Below are 17,851 nucleotides of genomic sequence, written 5' to 3'. Positions count from 1 at the left end.
ATCATGTTGGACATTATAATAACCAAAGACGGAGCTACGTGTGACAAATCATTACCTACATGTTCAGTGTTTACAGTCAGTATATTGTCAGTGTGCTGAGTTCACCTGCTGTATTTTAATATATGCAATCCTGAATAACGACTTATTGCATTTCATTGTTTGCTCTGTGTATCTTGTTTATTGCTGTACTCCTCATGTAGTTCACAAACAACAAAAATAAACATGATGTAAAAAGAGACGTGTGCAGTATGTCCTGTGACATATGTGCAACTGCAGAACTTTCACTGTCATGTGCAGCCAACAGCTTGTTAGCTCAGCTTCACACAAACAGTGGAAATACAGAAACAAGGTAAAATCACTGGCGTGGCTCTGTCCCAGGCTTAGAGAATCCGGCTAACTTATTAATTGTGACTTTGCAACTTCTTTAACATGCATAAAAAATAAAGACTTGAAATGTTGTAATGTCCTAGTGCAAAGGCACCTTTCATTTTTGCTCTGCAGTTTTTGTTTGTGTTAAAGATGCCTTTAAAGGCAGATTTTAACATGTTTGGACACAATCCAACCAGTTGTGCTGTTCTGCAAAGCTAAGTAGCAGGTAACTGAATCCTTAAAGGTATGCACACTAGAATAAGGGGCAACACAGCAACAAAATTATTACTTATTAATAATTTAAAATATTAAACTCAGAGGGAAATTCCTTCTCCAAGTCCACAAAACACATGTAGACTGGTTGAGCAATGCACTCTCAATTATCCTAGAGAGGGTAAAGAGCTGGTCCAGTCTTCCGCGACCGGGACAAAAGCCGCATTGTTCCTCCTGTAGCTGAGTTTCGACTAACTGTCAGACTCTCCTTTCCAGCACCCTCGCATAGACTTTCCTGGGGAGGCTGAGGAGTGTGATCCCCCATAGTTGGAACACACCCTCCGGTCCTCCTCCTTAAAGATGGGAACCACATCCCAAGTCTGCCAACATAAAAGTGCTGCCCATGATCTCCATGCAACATCGTAGAGGCAAGACAGTCCTACAACATCCAGAGCCTTTAGGAACTCAGTGTGAACCTCATCCACTCCAGGGGCTCTGCCACCAAGGAGCTGTTTAACTGACTCAGTGATCTCACGCCCAGTGATGGACAAGTCATCCCCCTTGTCTCCAGACTCTGCTTCCTCTAGGGAAGATGTATCAGTAGGATTAAGGAGATCCCTTCCACCGCCTGACAAAATCCTCAGTTGAAGTCAGCACTGCATACAGTGCAGGTAGAGGACCACTTTCCCCTCCTGAGTTGCCTGGCGGTTTGCCAGAATCTCTACGAGGCAGTCCAAAAGTCTTTTTCTGTGGCCTCTCTGAACTCCTCCCATGCCCGAGCTTTTGCTTCAGCCACTGCCCGAGCCGTGTTTCATTTGGCCTGTCTGTACCTATCAGCTGCCTCTGAAGCCCAGTAGGACTCCTTTCACCACCGGTGTCCACCATCTCAATCGAGGGTTCCCGCCATGACAGGCACCAACCAGCTCAGTGCAGCATGTCTGTCCAGCATCCTACCCGGCCACCTGATCCAACTCACCGCCAGGTGAGGCTGTGGTCAGTTGACAGCTCAGCCCCTCTCTTCACCCAAGTGTCCAGAATATACAGCTGTAGATTCAGAAGGCCAGATACGCTAGACTATTGTTTGGCTTATAAGCGCAGAGAACAGTCAGGACCCATTCCCTGAACTGCAGGATCAGGGAACAAACCCTCTCATCCACCGGGAAAAATCCAACATACAGGCAGCAGGGAAGGCAGGGATACTAAGATACCCACCCCAGCCCGCCGCCTCTCACCACAGGCAACATCAGACTGAGACAGACTCCAACTCCTCTCCAGGAGACTGGTTTCAGAGGCCAAGTCGTGTGTTGAGGAGAGCCCGACTATATCTAGCTGGTACCTCTCATCCTCACGATTGGCTCATGCTCCTTCTCCACCAGAGAGGTGGTGTTCCATGTCTCAGTCAATAGCCAAGAAATTATGCTTTACTTAAATTTATTTACAGTCTAATTATTTATTTGTTTGCTGTAAAAACCTGACTTGTTACATCCTTATTCTAGTGTCCCTACCTTTAGGAATTTGAAGATAAATATATTTAGATTGTCGTTTCGAATAAAATATATTAAAATCGATTTAATTGTTGGGAAATGATGCCCTTAGTTGTGGGCCATATTATAAAGTGTTGCTATCTTTACTACTCAGGGCCACTGACTCTCTTATCAAGAAAGAGAGTCTTAATCAGAGAGTATTCCAATTCAAAATGTAAAACTGTTCCTTTAACTTTGGCTCTGACTGATCAGACTTGGCCTGACTGTTGTGTCCTTCTAGGCAAAGATTAATTTTCACTTGCTGTCCTAGTTAGTCTGCAGGAAATCCTCTGGCTTCAGTTTCTAAATTACGTTATTGACCCAACCTTGTTCACTTGAGTGAAATAGGAGACCACATGGACTGCTGGGGTGGAAGCTGGGAGTCGTATTTGTTGCATCTGTGCCTGAAACATGCCGGCTTCTGGCCACATTTGAAGTTGCTGGATTTTCAACCTTATTTGGATTGTTGACCACAGTATGTCCCAGAGGAGAGTGAACTCGCTGTGCTGTATTCAGTTTCCTCTGCCAATCACAGTCCAAGACAGAGCTGCATTATATCAGCTTCTGACAACCTAGTGTTTCCATCTTATTACTGTAAACTTGCAATTTACACACATAAAACACATCTAATTTTATGTGGAACATAATATATGACACTTGTTCATTTGACCGTCTGTCATGTGTGTGAAGAGGGTGCACTGTGACACCTCACTGGCTGCCCTGCAACTCATCTCCTGGATAAATGATTGAAGAGGTCTGCGGGGATGTTCGTGCTCCCTGTCTCAGCAGGCGCTTTCTCATATTACCACGCTTACTCACAATACACCCAACACTACCCAGGTGTGTGTGAGACTAGGCTTAAAGATCTGAAAAACGCTGGACAAAAACACAACACTGAATCAGGATCTGCAAAGTATTTAATTCATAAAAAGCCCAAAGGAGACAGAAAGGGGCTGATAGTGGCTGATCTGTGTGATGATGCAAGCGTTTAAATGGGAAAGAGCTACATGATATGCCAGATTATTATTAGAACAAACGCAGCTGTCTGAAGAAAATATCAGATCGCTGAACATCACACACACACACAGATGGCAGTGACTGTGGGCCTGCTGACAATGAATGAATGGCGTCTTTGCTCGGTGGCTTAAAGGCTGAATTCTAAGTGAGATGACTCATCCTCTCCTCAGGCCCCTCCCAGGAGAATCACATGAATGGGGAAGCGACTGAAGCAGCAGTTGAGCGAGTCTACTGCCATCTAGCGGCCACCAATTCCCTGACATGGAAGGATTCATTCTTCCCTCTGCAAAAATATTCTTGGACACTTCTCAGATCATTTTTTCATGCTTGCATGGAGTATGTAGGATTTGCCCTGATGTTGTATAAGATGAAATGTTTTTTTGGTGGTCTCAAAAGCAGAGGATGGAGGCTGGTGAAAGAACAGATCAGTCACTTTGATACTGTTGTCTTTCATTATTTGTTAATCTTATATTGGTGTTCCCAATGTTTCAGTTTTTCACTCCATCGGGACAGAGCGGAGCCCGTCGTGCTCAACAATCATGGCCGATGCACTCTAAAGACGACTACACGGCAGGAGAAATGTTTTCCTCTTGCAGCAGCTGCCAGATCGAAGCAACTGGAACAACTTTTCACTTCAGTTGCACAAACATCTGGGAGCACACTCATAAACATTTTCTCCAGAATATCTCCGGCCTCATAGCTTAACCTAAAAAGGAATAACACGCTGGGAGTGATTTATAAAAGTGCAGGAGAAATATAAACTCTGAGCTCGATGAGATGAAGAACACAACGCAGCCCCGGTGGTGAAACTGCACAGTTAGGTTCAATAAGTATTTGATGATGACACACTTTGCCTCTGTGCACCAACACAAAGGACACTAAACACATTTTTAAGAAAAGCATTGACATAACTGTTCATTTTACAACCATTTACCCCATTTTTAGAGGCTCCTGTCAACATGTTTAATCTTCCAAAAGCTTATAGATCCAACTGTGAGCCACACCTGTTCTCAGGTGTCCTCACTTTCACTACATCCTGATTTAGTTTCTCTTATCTACTCTCTGGAAAAGTCCCTCTGAAGTGAAGAATACTGTTGCTGCCTTTATCTGGCAAACGCAACGTTAGTTGTGCAATCATAAAGATGACCGTCTCCTATTTGTGTCAGAATGAACGTGTTCATCCTGCACACGGGAGACTGGATGTTACTTATGAGAAAATAGCTGAACTTTCCCCCCATATAAGCTACAAAGCCTCTGTTTAATATCGCTCCGCTCAATGCTGCCCTCCGGAGGACTGACGGTGTAAAAGGTTCATCATTCAAACAAATACAAAATAAATACAGACAATCAGAAACGTTTAAAGAACAGCTGCCTTTATTCAAGCACAAAATCAGCTGATGTTCACATTATTATGAGAAACAATAAAAAACTTTAATTAAGATTTGAATTTAATTAAGTTGTACTCACAGAGCCAGCGTCCCACAGTGTGAAGCGGGCTTTTTTTTTTGCATTCAGAGGGCAAACCACTGAGGATATTTTCATTCTTCTTTGCTTCTGTGTCGAGGGAATGACCTGAAACACTCAACATTTTGATTAGAAGCATCTTTAAAACATGTTCAAAACAAAAAGAACTGGATTTTCACAAAACAGGCCTAAAACTCAGTGAAACAGCAGAAACGTTTCCAGGTGTGCAGGTTTAGATTCAGAGCTGGAGGCGATGTAATAATACATACACCAGTTGATATTTCTAATGATCACAAATGATGGCAAATTCCTTTGAAGTTAAAAGGCATGGTCCTGGGATACACTCACTCATTTGTTTTTCCACTTGATTTCAAACTGTTTCACTGAGTTTGCTCATTTTAATTTTATTTTGAAATGCTTACTTTTTTATTATTAATATGTGGAGGGTGTTTATAAGACGGAAAAACCCCCAAATATTTTATCAACAGCTGACTCACAGTCACTCATGTGAACATCCTAAGCTTATTAAACATGCATAAACTGTCTCCTCGGCCATTTCCCCCTTTGTTTTCATTTATATGTGACTTTTTAAATGGTTCAGTTCATTCTTGTTGTGGTTTCCACACCTAATTTTAGTTCACTGTAACAACATCAAGCTTCAGTCACCTTTATCCCTGCAGAAATCCAAGCGCCTGCACCTCCTCTGATTTAGCAAGCAATCCCGTTGGCATGAACCTTTGCACCGACTAAACCTGAAGCTGTAAAACAAAATTTGCACGCCTCATGTACCGCGGCGAGCAGCGCAGAATACAGTAAACTAAACAGACTGCCATCATAACGAGTAAGAACTGAGGCTGTTGTGACTGACAGCACCTGCTGATGGCTGATCGTACTGCACGGCATCTATTCAGCACTATTTTCACTGGGCAATACTGCAAGTTTAGTACAAGCACAGCATTGTTAATACCAATACGTTTAACTTATAAAGGCAGCTTATGTAGAGAAGAGCAATGTGCAATGATTTATGAGATGAATCATCATCAATTTGCAAAATCTGGATAAATTTTACTGACCAAGAAATCACTGTGATTTTTACTTTCCACAATAATTAGTTAATAATACAAATTTAAGACACATTTCAGCTTTTCATGTATTTTAAAACTGGAAAATGTTTAAGAAATTTTTCTAGTGTATGTCTGAGTTATAGTTTTTCATTTTCAGAACAAATATTTAGTAAAAGCTCAGAGGGTTCATTCTGAACTTGGATGATGGAAAAAGTACTGATCCTAGTATTCCAGTATCCATCCGATACCATCACTGGTATCAATACTATCATTATCTGGATCAGCCGCAGGCCTCTAACATTGACATCTTTCTCTCAGAGCAGGTAAGAGCACTTACAAATTATAATGGTCTTGAGATCTACTTTTCCCCATTTTTGTAATGTTTAGTTTACCGTGTATTTGTATTATATATACACATATATTCAGTTATTACAGTTTTGGATTTTCTTTACCTTCTATTTTTATTTTACTTTAACTTTACTTTCCAGAGTACGTTTGTTCATTTTAGAGCATTCACCAGAGACAAGATTTCAGATTATCAGTGTCGATGCTACAATATAAAGACCGAACTTTTGAAAGCAGTCGACTCACAGTCCTGTAGGCTTCCAAAGCCTCGTCAGGCAGGTTGTGCTAACAATTTTTACCAAATTCTAAAACTTTTTTTTTAATTTTAGTTTTCAAAGTTCACAAAATTGTTTCTTTTTCAAAAGTCAATTTTTTTTTTTATACCTATTTTAGTTTTTAGTGAACTATAATAATCTTGCCTGCATTACATTGTCCTTCTGTGTCACTCAGAGACTCTCAGGCCTGCTGAAGCATTGTTCTTTAGTGCACCTGGACCATTTCCATTTTCTTGGCTGTTCCCATTTACTCTGTTATTTTATTTATTTATTTATTTTACATCTATGAGTTTCACTCCTGCACATATATTTGACTTACTTTGAAAAATCAAGGTTTCAATTAAAGGCAACTACAGCACCGTCTCACTGAGATTAAACTTTACTCACATGTTAATGCACGCAAAGGGGCAGAGCTTAATTTTAAGTACCTTTTGAAATGAAATTAAATCTTTTGCTAGGTTACAGCAGTTTATGGGATGTAAAACCACAATTTGGTGAGACAACAGGAAAGAAACGTTCACCGACTGTCACTGACAGAAACTGTGACAATGTTAGCTCAACACTAATCTCTGGCTTTTATGCTTTTAACAAAATCAGAATTATTGTAATTTTACTGCATGTTAACTGATTTTTTTTGCTATTTTTTTTTCTCACCCCTGCACTTACCAGCTTTTACTTAAGCAACAGTGTGCCTGTGGTGCTCTTTGACATTACAATACGTACCCGCTCGTGTCGTTGTGGCCATCAGTATACGTTACCTGAGGGGTGGGAGCAGCCAGGAGGCGTAAAGCTGTTACGCTTCACGCCTCCCCCTCCAGGGGACACCTTGAGCTGGAGCACCGTGCAGATACTTGGAGCTGAAGGGTAGCCGTCCCTTTTGTTTGAAGAACAACCAGGAAACTACGATGGGAGTCATCCTCTCGTCTCTGTGCTTTCATATGCAGTTTGCCACACAATCTTTTTAAAAGTGCATAAATCATCAGATCAACAAACCAACTAAAAGATTAGGATTCCCTGCTCAGGCCTCAACTGGGGCGATCTCTCGTCTCCACTGCGCTTCCTTTCCGATATTTGGCAGACGCCGTCTCACCGCCTCGACCTCCTCTCCGACAGGCTGAGGCAGCAGGTCTGGCCCTAGCACGGAGATCTTCTTCTTTAAAACTCCGATGCAAGAACAATAAGCAACTACACAAACACTGCTCCTGCTGCAGACGCTGAACAAACACACTGTGCACCAGTGCGCTGCTGGAACCAGATGAGGGGAGGAAGAAAAAGCTCCCGCTGAGACGAGCCCTGTTGAGAAACAGCTCTCAGATGAGCAGGTTCTGTGTCACACCTCCGCACGCACAAAGGCGACCGAGGAATAAGCCACAGGTCTGAGGAGGCACAGGGACTCTACATTTTCCTTTCCCAAACAGGCTGCACAAAGTATTCTAGCACCGCCAAATTTCAATCTCAATGAAGGTCATATGGAAAAGCTCTTCACAAGAGAGGTCACCGAACACATGTCGAGCATCACGAAAACACAGAACTGAGAGGCTTTCCCTCGATTCTCACACTTCCTCTCACGTCTGCCGGGAAGCCTCCTGCTGTCAAAGTGAAAGCCTTTTTTTCCCCTTTTCTCTCTCTCTCTTTTTTTTTTTAAAGACTTTCACAGAAAATTCCAAGAACAGAAAAAGGTCACAAAAGTTGTCTTCCGAGGCACTCGTGTTTCCCACGAAAGAGTAAATTTATTAAGACAAGATGTATGAAGTGCACGTTGCACTTTGCGTGTTTTTGCTGACAGGTATACTTCTTAGGCCCATGAGCATTGATGATCTCCATTTCTCTCTCTCTTCAGATATCCTGAGTATACAGCACAAATCACTCTTTATCCATTTGAAACACAGTACTCAAATCAAAGCATGAAAAACAATCATTATGAGTCCCTTTTTGAAGGCGGCAAGTATGGCCAGTTGAACATGGCCTCCGTTCCTCGTGTGTGTGGAAACGTACGCCAAAGTCCTCTGATCGAACTGCAACATTTTCTTTTTTGGAAACTCACAATCAGGCAAAGAAGAAAAAAAAAAAAAAAGACCTGTGCATGGTATACAGCTCTTCAGTTGGAGGTTACATCATTCTTTTTTTTTTAAAAAACAAAACAAAAACAATATGCTTTCTTAGGGTAGTAATTGTAATCAGTGAGTTAAAACATGACAAACTGAGTGAGGCATCTGATCAAACAATAAATGCTCAACCAAACTGTGGATAATTAAAAAAGAACAAAAAAAAAACAAACAAACCACACAACGGAGAAGGGAAGGACACAAAAAGCAACCCCATACTTCAAAATAAGAGCCCGACAACACAGACTAGCCTTGTAAAATTTGCATTGAGACTGCGGGGGAGTTGATTTAGCTCGTTACTAAAATATTAAAAGATAACGATAAGCAAAAAATTTCAAACACACACACGAAAAAAATCTAGTCCTCGGGTTTTGGACTTTTGATCAATCAGGGAGCATTTTTCACAATTTCAGATGGATAATAATAATAATTTAAAGATCAATCAGTAGTTGGATCCTGATACGCCTTTGAGAAATGAAAGCTCGCAGAGCTTGCTGCTTGTGTCCATCCCCTCACAAACGGCTGCTGCTGGTACAAGTGCTTGGTGAAAATTGTGAAAGCACCGATGACAAACCTCCACTTAGTCATAAAGTAACATGACTCATGAAACATGGCACACACACACACACACACACACACACACACACACACACGCGCAACTACACATACACACACAAAAGCACTGGTAATGTAAATTATACTTGAAACTCCTGATGCTCTCGTGTACCTTAACTTTACACATGAATATCCAGAAGGAGTGATGGAGTGATTTGGTCTGTTTAACTGCTCTTTCTGCTATAATTTGACATCTTAAAGATCATTTACTGAAAGTTGGAATTTGGAAGTCTTCAAAATTTTTTTTACTTGGTCACAAAAAAAAGAAAACCAAATACATACGAACATCTGGTGTAGGTCAATTACTGGCCAACGGATAATGCTTTAAAGCAAATGGACTTCCTTAATCAGGAGAAGAAAAGAAAAAAAAGAAAACAGTGTACATGAGTTTGATTTCAAATACCAAAAATGAGGCTAAATGCTCTCTTCTGGATCTTCAGCTCATTGTTGTAGGCAGGAGTTGTGTGAAAAGCACATAAAGGACCTGTTCTTTTTAAACGATAAGGCAACACACACAGTACTGATTCACAGACCTGTAGTTCACTCTGGACTCACCTTAGGATAGTACCCTTCAGGTAATGTGCATTTAATCTAAATATCTAAATAGTAAAGGCAAACTTTCACCTGATTTAACAATCAAATTCATCAACTTATAAAAATGTACTTAATTCAGTTTGACTTTAATTTTATAAACTTTCACCAGGATGAAATAGAAGCAGGTTAGAGAGCTTAAAATCTGCATCCTGCTGTTTGTCTCCTGCACTGCTTTAATACCACTTCTTCTCCCTGTGTTTACATCTCACAGTTTAACAGTTTTGAGTGTGACATGAAACATGTTGTTGTTGTTGTTGGGTTTTTTTTTCTTTCTTTTTTTTTTTTCATGATGCTCCTCTGATAATAACCATTACCAAGTAGTCATCCTCTGATTTGGCAAAGGCTTTGGCAGAGGCATCCAAGAACTGCTGGGAAAACTCACATGGGGGAAAAGCGTGTAGTACTCCTCCGTGGTCCTTGTCACGGCCGCCCCCAGCGGGGAGGCTGATGATACCTGCCGCCTCCTTCTGCTTCAGGTAGGACACCAGGTTCTTCAGGGGTCTCTCGGTGGAGTTGACGGCGTCCTGGGCACCGCTGTCGTCGGATGTCCAAGGCAAAGCGAGGAGGATGGCGTGTCCGCTGGACCCGGCGGCCTTGATGCGACGGGAGACCTCGTCCAACTTCGGCTGGTCCAGGCGCAGGCGCTGGCTGATCTTCAGTTGGGAAACTTGGCCCCCTTTAGAGCCGTCCACCAGCAGACTGGCAGCCACCTTCATGTCCCCTTCCAGCAGGTGCAGTGAGGTGGGGAAGCTGCTATTCTTCAGCAGGAGGACGCCCTGCCAGACCTGACTCTGCTTCTGTTTTTCAGCATCTGGGTCAGGCTGCTGACCGGGTTTGGAGGAGTTTGTAGAGGAGGAAAGATGTTCTGAGCGGTCCTCCTTCTTCGCTGGGCTCTTGGAGGAGTCACTGACTTTGTGTTTGCGCCCCTTCTCGGAGCCGGAGCGTGGCTCTGATGGGCTGCGTGTTCTCCTTTTTTTGTCCACAAACCCAGCGTCCAGGCTGTTCTTCCTGTCTTTGACTGGGGAGGTTCTGCCAGAGCGAGGCAAGCGTTCGGGGTCACTGTAGCGCCCCCCATCTCGGCTGCTCCCTCCCGGGCTGCGGTCCAGAGAGCTGCCATGACGCCGCAGACCAAAGTTACTGCCGTCAGGGGAGTGCTCCAGCCGCCAACCGTCATCTAAAGGTCTCTTTGTGCGGGCCAAATCTCTGCTTTGCAACTCCCGCTCCCGTTCTAGTGACCAGCTCTCATGGGAGCGCCTGTCCAGACGGTCTGCCGGGTCAAAACCTCGCATCCTCTCGTGTGCACCGAGGCCAGACCATTCAGCAGGGTAGAGATCCCGGTCTCTGAAGCGAGCAGGAAGTGGAGGGGACCGCTCTCTCGCTCTCACTGGATCAGAAAGGCGGTGTGAATATGGCTCGGTGGCTAATTCATAGTGTGGCAGGGGGAGAGGAAGCTGCGTATACTGCTGCTGCTGGTAGCGAGTCTCTGCTTCTGCAAAGTCCACTCTGAGTCTCCTGTCGGGGCCACCGAGAGGGAAGCCACGCATGTGAGTATACCCAGCCTGAGCAGCATCCAGGCTCTCATACTGGATATAAGCCCACGCATCACCTTTCCTGTAGTCTATAGTCCTGATGGTCCCGAAGCGGTCAAACTCTTTGGCAAGTGCAGCAAGTGGAACCCAAGGCCCGAGCCCCCCCACCCACAGCCTGGTCGAGGGCGTAGGTTTCCCATATCCTATTTTAATCGGGCTGTGGCCCAGGATTTTCCCAGCCATGGCCACTTTGGCCCGATGAGCCATGTCAAGGTTCTCAAACTTGATGAATCCATAGGTGTTGCTCTGGCCTCTCACTGTGCGCTTAATGTCCACCTCTGTAATCACTCCAAACCTGTCAAACGCCCTTCTCAGGTCACTCTCCGTCACAGTCACGTCCAAATTGCCCAAAAACAAAGTCCTGTTTGCCCTCTGGTCGTCCTCGGGGCTCAACATGTCCTCATCGCGGAAACACTCGGGAATGTAAGGCGGTCTGTTTCTGCCTTCATACACGGGAAAATCTCTGTCTCTGTCCACATCTCTGAGGTGAGGAGGCGGCAGAGGGGGAGGGGGCAGACGGCCCAGAGCCAGCTGCTGTAGCCGGTAGTCTCTGAACCCCATGCCTGAGGGAGACAGAGCTTTCTGAGCGTGTAGGGGTCTGTGTCCCGCGGGGAAACCGTCTTTAGCAACGGGGGAGCGGCTCCTCCGTCTGCTCATGTAGACGGTCTCTATTTTCAGCGGCCGATCGTACAGCACCAGCTTCCCGCGGGCGTGTTTGGCAGCCCGGGCGTCATCGGGTCGCCTGAAGTTCACAAACGCGACCCTCTCGTCGTTTTCTCGGGTCATTTTAACGCTCACGTCCCCAAACTTCCTGAACTCGTGGAACAGGCCGTCCTCTATTTCCTCGTCGTTGAGCTGGGAGCCCAGCTCGCTAATTTTCAAAGTCTTGTACTCACTTCCTGGGTTTGACGGAGGCCTTAGGTCGCTGCGTGAACCCGGCCTGGAGGATTCCGCGGCGAGGTCAGCGCCACCGTGCGGCTTGTTCCCGGAAACAACTCCGTAGTCGTAGCCGCTGCTAGTCCGACTGGATGTGCTGTGTCCGTCCGAATCCCTCAGGTCTCTTTTGTCGTTGTGTAAGCTCCTCCTGGATGAAGAGCCGCTGTAAGCAGAGCCGTTACCCGTGTTGCCGCTAACAGCCGACAGGGCTCCGCTCTTCTTGCTGCTCAGGTGGCTTCCTCCTCGGTCTCTGCTATCATCCAGCGCCCGGGAGCGCTTCTTCATCGGCGATCGCTCTTTCCCCTTCATTTCTAAAAGCCTGATCCGCTTTAATGAACTCTACTACTGAAATCGAGCTGAACTTAAAGCGCTTCCCACTGCACTCTCAGGCGAGCAACGTAAGCGCCATGTTGGATTACTTGCACTACTGTACAGGACGTCCCGCCTACCTTCCTGTAAAACAAGCCGATTGGCGCCGTGGCTTGTCAATCCATAAAAAAGGAAACCAGCTCACCTATTATAAAAGAGGGTGCGGCTGTGTTGCTGAGGTCAAAGTACAGTCCTGCAGGCAGAAGCTTATTTTAAAACAGGTTGTGGCATTATGGTTGAAGCACTGCATAAACAGAAGAGGCCCAAAGCAAGAGAACACTTGGCTTTGAGATTACTATAACTTTTATTTTCTTATTGAAATATAAAATAAAAATCTAATATATTTTTTTTATATTTTGAAGATTTAGTTTAAAAGTGGCGTAATGCCTGCACAGGAAGGCTGCAGGTGCCCTTGAAGTAAGTACACTGATTTTGTGATAATACCAGACAGGAAAACAGTGGCGGGGGGGGCTGACTGCCATAATAGGATCAAACAAGTTATTTGCATCCTGCGGTGCTGTGTCTGAAATAGCCCGGTAGGTGCAGCTGGCCATTGCCCCTATTCGAAGAACAGAGTTGTAGAAATGTGATGAGCTGAGGAGACAGTTTTTAGATTGAAGTGCACGCTTTAACTGAGAGGTAACTTGCAGGATGATCTGTAAGATTTGAATAGTCTGATTTTCTAAACCGTAATCACACTTTCATTTCTGGCCTTTAGATATGATGAGAACCAATCAAGAACCTGATCTGTTAAACCGAGTGAATCAGATATTTTCAGTATCCTCTTTCCTTCAGACTGCTCGTGTTAAATGTCACAGTGGCGATTTCTTAGACTGCTCAGTCTGCTAGTTATTGTAAGCACAATTTATTCGCCATTAGAAGTGCAAACTGTGCTTTAAGAAGTGAACAGCTGTTAAAATCCGTTTATGTCCGTCTGTCTGTGACTTGCTGGCCCGCTGCATGCTGAACACAGAAACACCACCAGAGGGCAGAGAAGCTTCTTTTAACATCTTCAGTGAAACAGGAAATCAAAGAACAGACTGTCTCTATAGCAGAAACCTTTGGGTATCAGTGGTAGAAACAGCTCAGCTGGAAACATTTTCATGTCTAGTTACTCTTCTATACTACTCCAAGCAAAATATAAAACCATTATATCCTCCTGAAACCCAGCTTGTTCATTTATGTCCTCTGTAATGGATTTTTAGGTCCATTTGAGCTAACGCACCAAGTCCAGGAAATCCAGGTCTTTCCAGTGATTTCTCATGCATTTCGGTGGCTTCTTTTAGCTCCAACGAGACAGGAAATCACAAAAAAATTAACTGAAAGATACTTTTTTCCTTCAGTTCTCAGGATGATATTACATTTCTATTCTTAATTTAATTGTTACTGTAGTAGCTCTATATTACTCTCTTCCTGGGAAGATGTTTTCCACTTGTGATTAATCTTTCTTACTGTCGAATGATGTTCACACTTGCTGATTATCAATTCATCAAATGCATTTAGCAGCACCTAGCTGCTACTTACACTCTTCATTCATGTGGATGCAGTCAGGATGTGCTCAGTTTCACTGGACTGCAGAGAGTCCTGTGAAACGTTTTGGTCACATGATTGTAGCTCCTACTAAAATGAGATCACCATCTTCCACATTATTCCTATTATGTGGGATTCATTGTTAACATTGATAACACAGAGAGATAAAAACCCTGAGGCACGTATGTAGGGCACTCCCACATGTAGGATTACAGGCATAATGACAGCAGGGCGGGAAATGGTTGTGCAGTTATTATGAACAGAAAAGCTTCCAGTTTCAAAGCATCTCCATCCACTTTCTTCATGCTCATTCAAATATAAATCCATGCCTAGCTACAGTTACATCAATATCATTAACTGTTTGCTCTGTCCAGCCCATCTCCAAATAAACAAAATCATGTCTTTTTGCCACATTTAAACCTGTATATTTGGGTTTTTTTCACAGTGAGTTTGACCTGATTATTTGCAGCACCAACTGTGTTGCACCAACAATACTTTTTTTTTTTTTTGTTAAGAGTGCTTTGCTGCAGGGGTATTTTAAAAGGATTATGTTGTCCAAAAAAATGGGGACAGGAGCTTTGTCCTCAACCCTGTGAGCTGGACAGGCCCCTGTTTGAGAGGCCATCTGGTGAGGTTCTTCCACGGAGAGTCACATGTCCCCTCACAGGTCCAGCAAGGCAATCTGCTGTCCAGTATTAAAATTGGTTTAGGAGTGTCTACAAAAACAGCATGAGTGGAGAAGTGTGGTGCCTCTAATCATTGAAGTAGAGCAAATAAATGACGTATAAACAGTGGCAATGGGTTAAAAGAGATTTTGTTGTAGCATGAACATGTTCATACCACAAAATAAGCAGCTGGAAACAGCAGTGTTGTCAGTAAGCGTTATATAAAGTGTTTGCCAAATGAAATCGTTTTAGGTCAAATTTCCCAAAGCTGCCGCTACAAATTCACAGAAATGTTAAACCTCGACCACAGTGAAACAGATACGAGGTTCATCTGTTAATAACCCCTGAAAACAGAACTGCGTACCAAGGTTTTTGTTAATGAGCTGTCAAAGGGTAAATCTGGATTAGCGGAGGGGAAAAAACAGCTTTTAATGAGTTTCTATTTTTGTGTGTTGCTTTTAGGTGAACATCGCGACCTGATCCACTGCTCCACAGCTTTCATCTGAAACAGATGCTTGGTAACAGATCTGCCTGTGCTTTTTCGGCATCCGCCAACCAAAGGACAGCCGGCCTTTCACCTGTGTAACCTGAGCCAGCATGGATGGAGTCATGATGAATTTCCAATCTTCAATAGAAACTCAATCCCACTGATGTCACTGAAATCACAGTCCTCGAATGAGACCTATCATTATGTCTGATTAATATTAATTAGTGAAAATCTTCTCACACAGCAGATTTTGAGTAAAATATGTGTAAATAATTCTTTGGAAAAAATATCTTGGAGTGAGCGCTGCACTAAGTCTGTCAGAGCTAAGCATGACCCACTTTCTCCTGTGTCCTGTGAACACCTGCACGACACCAGCATATCCCCACGCACTCATGCACAGGCAGCAGTTAATGCTGCCTCAACAGAAAATAATTTAAGAGCTAATAGTACGAGTCATGTGCATTTGCTGTGTTAAAGATACACCTGAATTATGACTTGCATGAAAACAACCTTTGTTTGATTGTGTTAATAGACGACTTGTGTCTTGTTTTTTGCCCGAAAATAATCCAGCAGAATTAGTGAAATGTCAAACATGTGGACAATCAGTTACTTTGACAAGCCTTTTCACATCTTTTAAATGTGTCCATACTCACTCGCCTACAGTAGAAATGTCAGTGATCGTGTAAGCATGTTTATTCAAGCGCTTGTACTGAGAATAATGGGCTGTGTAAACGAGACCACAGAGCCCAGTGCAGGGTGAAGCTTTTTTTAGCAGTTCAGAGTGACCCAGACAGCGCAAACCACGAACGAAGAAACAGCAGGGAGGGAGGGGGGAGAAAGAAAGGGATGGGACAGGGGGAATATAAATGAGACTAGAGTAAGGGAAAAGTACTGGGCGGATGTGGTGTTGCAGATGCATAATGCCTGAGCACATGTGAGTGGGTGTTGGGGAGCAGCAATGAATGCTGCGAAACAGCAGGGGGACGACGTGGAGTTGGAGACGACTGAAGGTGAACAGCAGAGATGTGTTGCGAAAGGGTGCTGACGTCAGGCACCAACGGTCGAGAGAAACAACAACAAAAAACCCAAAACAAACAGGAGATATGTTGTTTGAGGAAAAGGTTTTAAAGAGAGGCTCTTTAAGGCGAAAGGAAGGACAGTGAGAACAATCGCTGATCATAAAAAGGTCCAGTGGTTAAGAAAAAGAGGAATATAAGACTGGAAATAAACTGTGTTTGTAACACCTACACCACAGTGAAATGTTTAGATTTTTTCAGCTAATTGCTTCTTTGGAATCACCTTGCTGGTGCACAAATACTATTTAATGCCTGTCAAACAGTGTTATCTTTAGAATTTGTTAGGTAAAGAAATGAAACGAATGATGTGTTTCTGTGACAGGTGGGGTAGCAAAGTGCCCCTCCTGTACTGACACATAACACTGGTTTATTCCTTGAGTTAGGGGGCCAACATTAGGGGGCCAACATGTGGGCCAAACTAAATTTAGACACAGGTTTAGAGAATAAACACAATCAGACAAGGAAGGAAGTAAACCTAAACACAAGATAGAAACATGCATGAACTTCAGCACTAGAACACAACCAAGACTAAAAGGCTGAGCAAACTGAGTGCACCTGTACAATAAACACAGCTAAGAAATACAAAATCAGAAAGCAACCAGAGCACCTGGACATGAACTGGAATCTTGAACTCCAGGCTGATCAAAAGTCCTGTGGTGCATATAAAGCAAGAACAATGCTGAATCTACATGGGACTGTTGGTTCATTTGCTAACAAGAGAGGGTGGCAGCAGCACTGTGACAATAGTCCCACAGGTCTGAAAGGCTGCTGATGCAGGCTTAATAACCCTCAACCCCTAAAGACCAATCGTAATGCTGAGTGGAACCCTGCTGTCCAGTTAGCAGATGGCCTGCAGCAGAAACTGAGGCTGCGTAGCTTTGGTCAAGGGCAGCTGAGCATCAAACATTTATTTTACAGTTAATGCCCTATGCCTTGTAAGTCATCACAGGGTTCCTATTATCTTCCACAAGACCAGGTGAGGTAAATGTTCTAGAAGCTAAAGCGGGTACAGCCACTTTGGTGATTAACAGTTTTGATTTAACACAGATTATAGGTTCATTCCTCTCCTTCTTACGGGATGCCACTGGAACTTCAGTTTGCAAACCGGAGAAAGCAAAGTATGGGGGTGAGGGGATGCAGGAAAGAGATGGCAGAGATGAGGCTTGTCTGTCATATGATCCTGGGGTTGCTGTGGCAACTGCTCCCAGTAGTCAGATGAAGGTGTGTCAAGAGCATCGTCAAGTGAGGAAAAAAAGGAGAAATGTGTGAGAGCGAGCTTGTCTTGTGTACTTTGATTCCGCCTTAACCAAGTCTGCCGCACAAGAATAAACCTGCTTCTCTTACACTGCAAAGGTCATGTTCGACTTTTTTGTGTGTGTCAATTAAAACTGTTAAACAGGATTCTGGCCTCCGACAGAGTTTAAAAGCAGGTAATTACACTCATTTGCTATATTCAATCAAAATAGAATAATAATAATCGAATAATGTCTTATTATTAATGATTATAATCATTAATAATAATCCTTCCATTTAAAAAGAATCTGATAATGATGCAGACATGTCAAAGTTAAAGCACAGGAAGCGGACATGTGGGAGCAAAATAAATCCATAAACT

The 17,851-nt window shown here is 43.6% G+C and overlaps 1 pseudogene; it reads right to left on the bottom strand.

Moving 5' to 3' along the window:
• Window positions 1–9,842: 9,842 nt before the first annotated feature.
• LOC113022490 (RNA-binding protein 15 pseudogene) lies at window positions 9,843–12,584 on the bottom strand (annotated as a pseudogene).
• Between the last annotated feature and the right edge of the window lie 5,267 nt (window positions 12,585–17,851).

Source organism: Astatotilapia calliptera, chromosome 5, assembly GCF_900246225.1.
Source record: "Astatotilapia calliptera chromosome 5, fAstCal1.2, whole genome shotgun sequence".
Classification (NCBI taxonomy): Eukaryota; Metazoa; Chordata; class Actinopteri; order Cichliformes; family Cichlidae; genus Astatotilapia; species Astatotilapia calliptera.
Note: the sequence above shows the minus strand (reverse complement) of the source record. Positions and strands in the feature narration are given on the sequence as shown.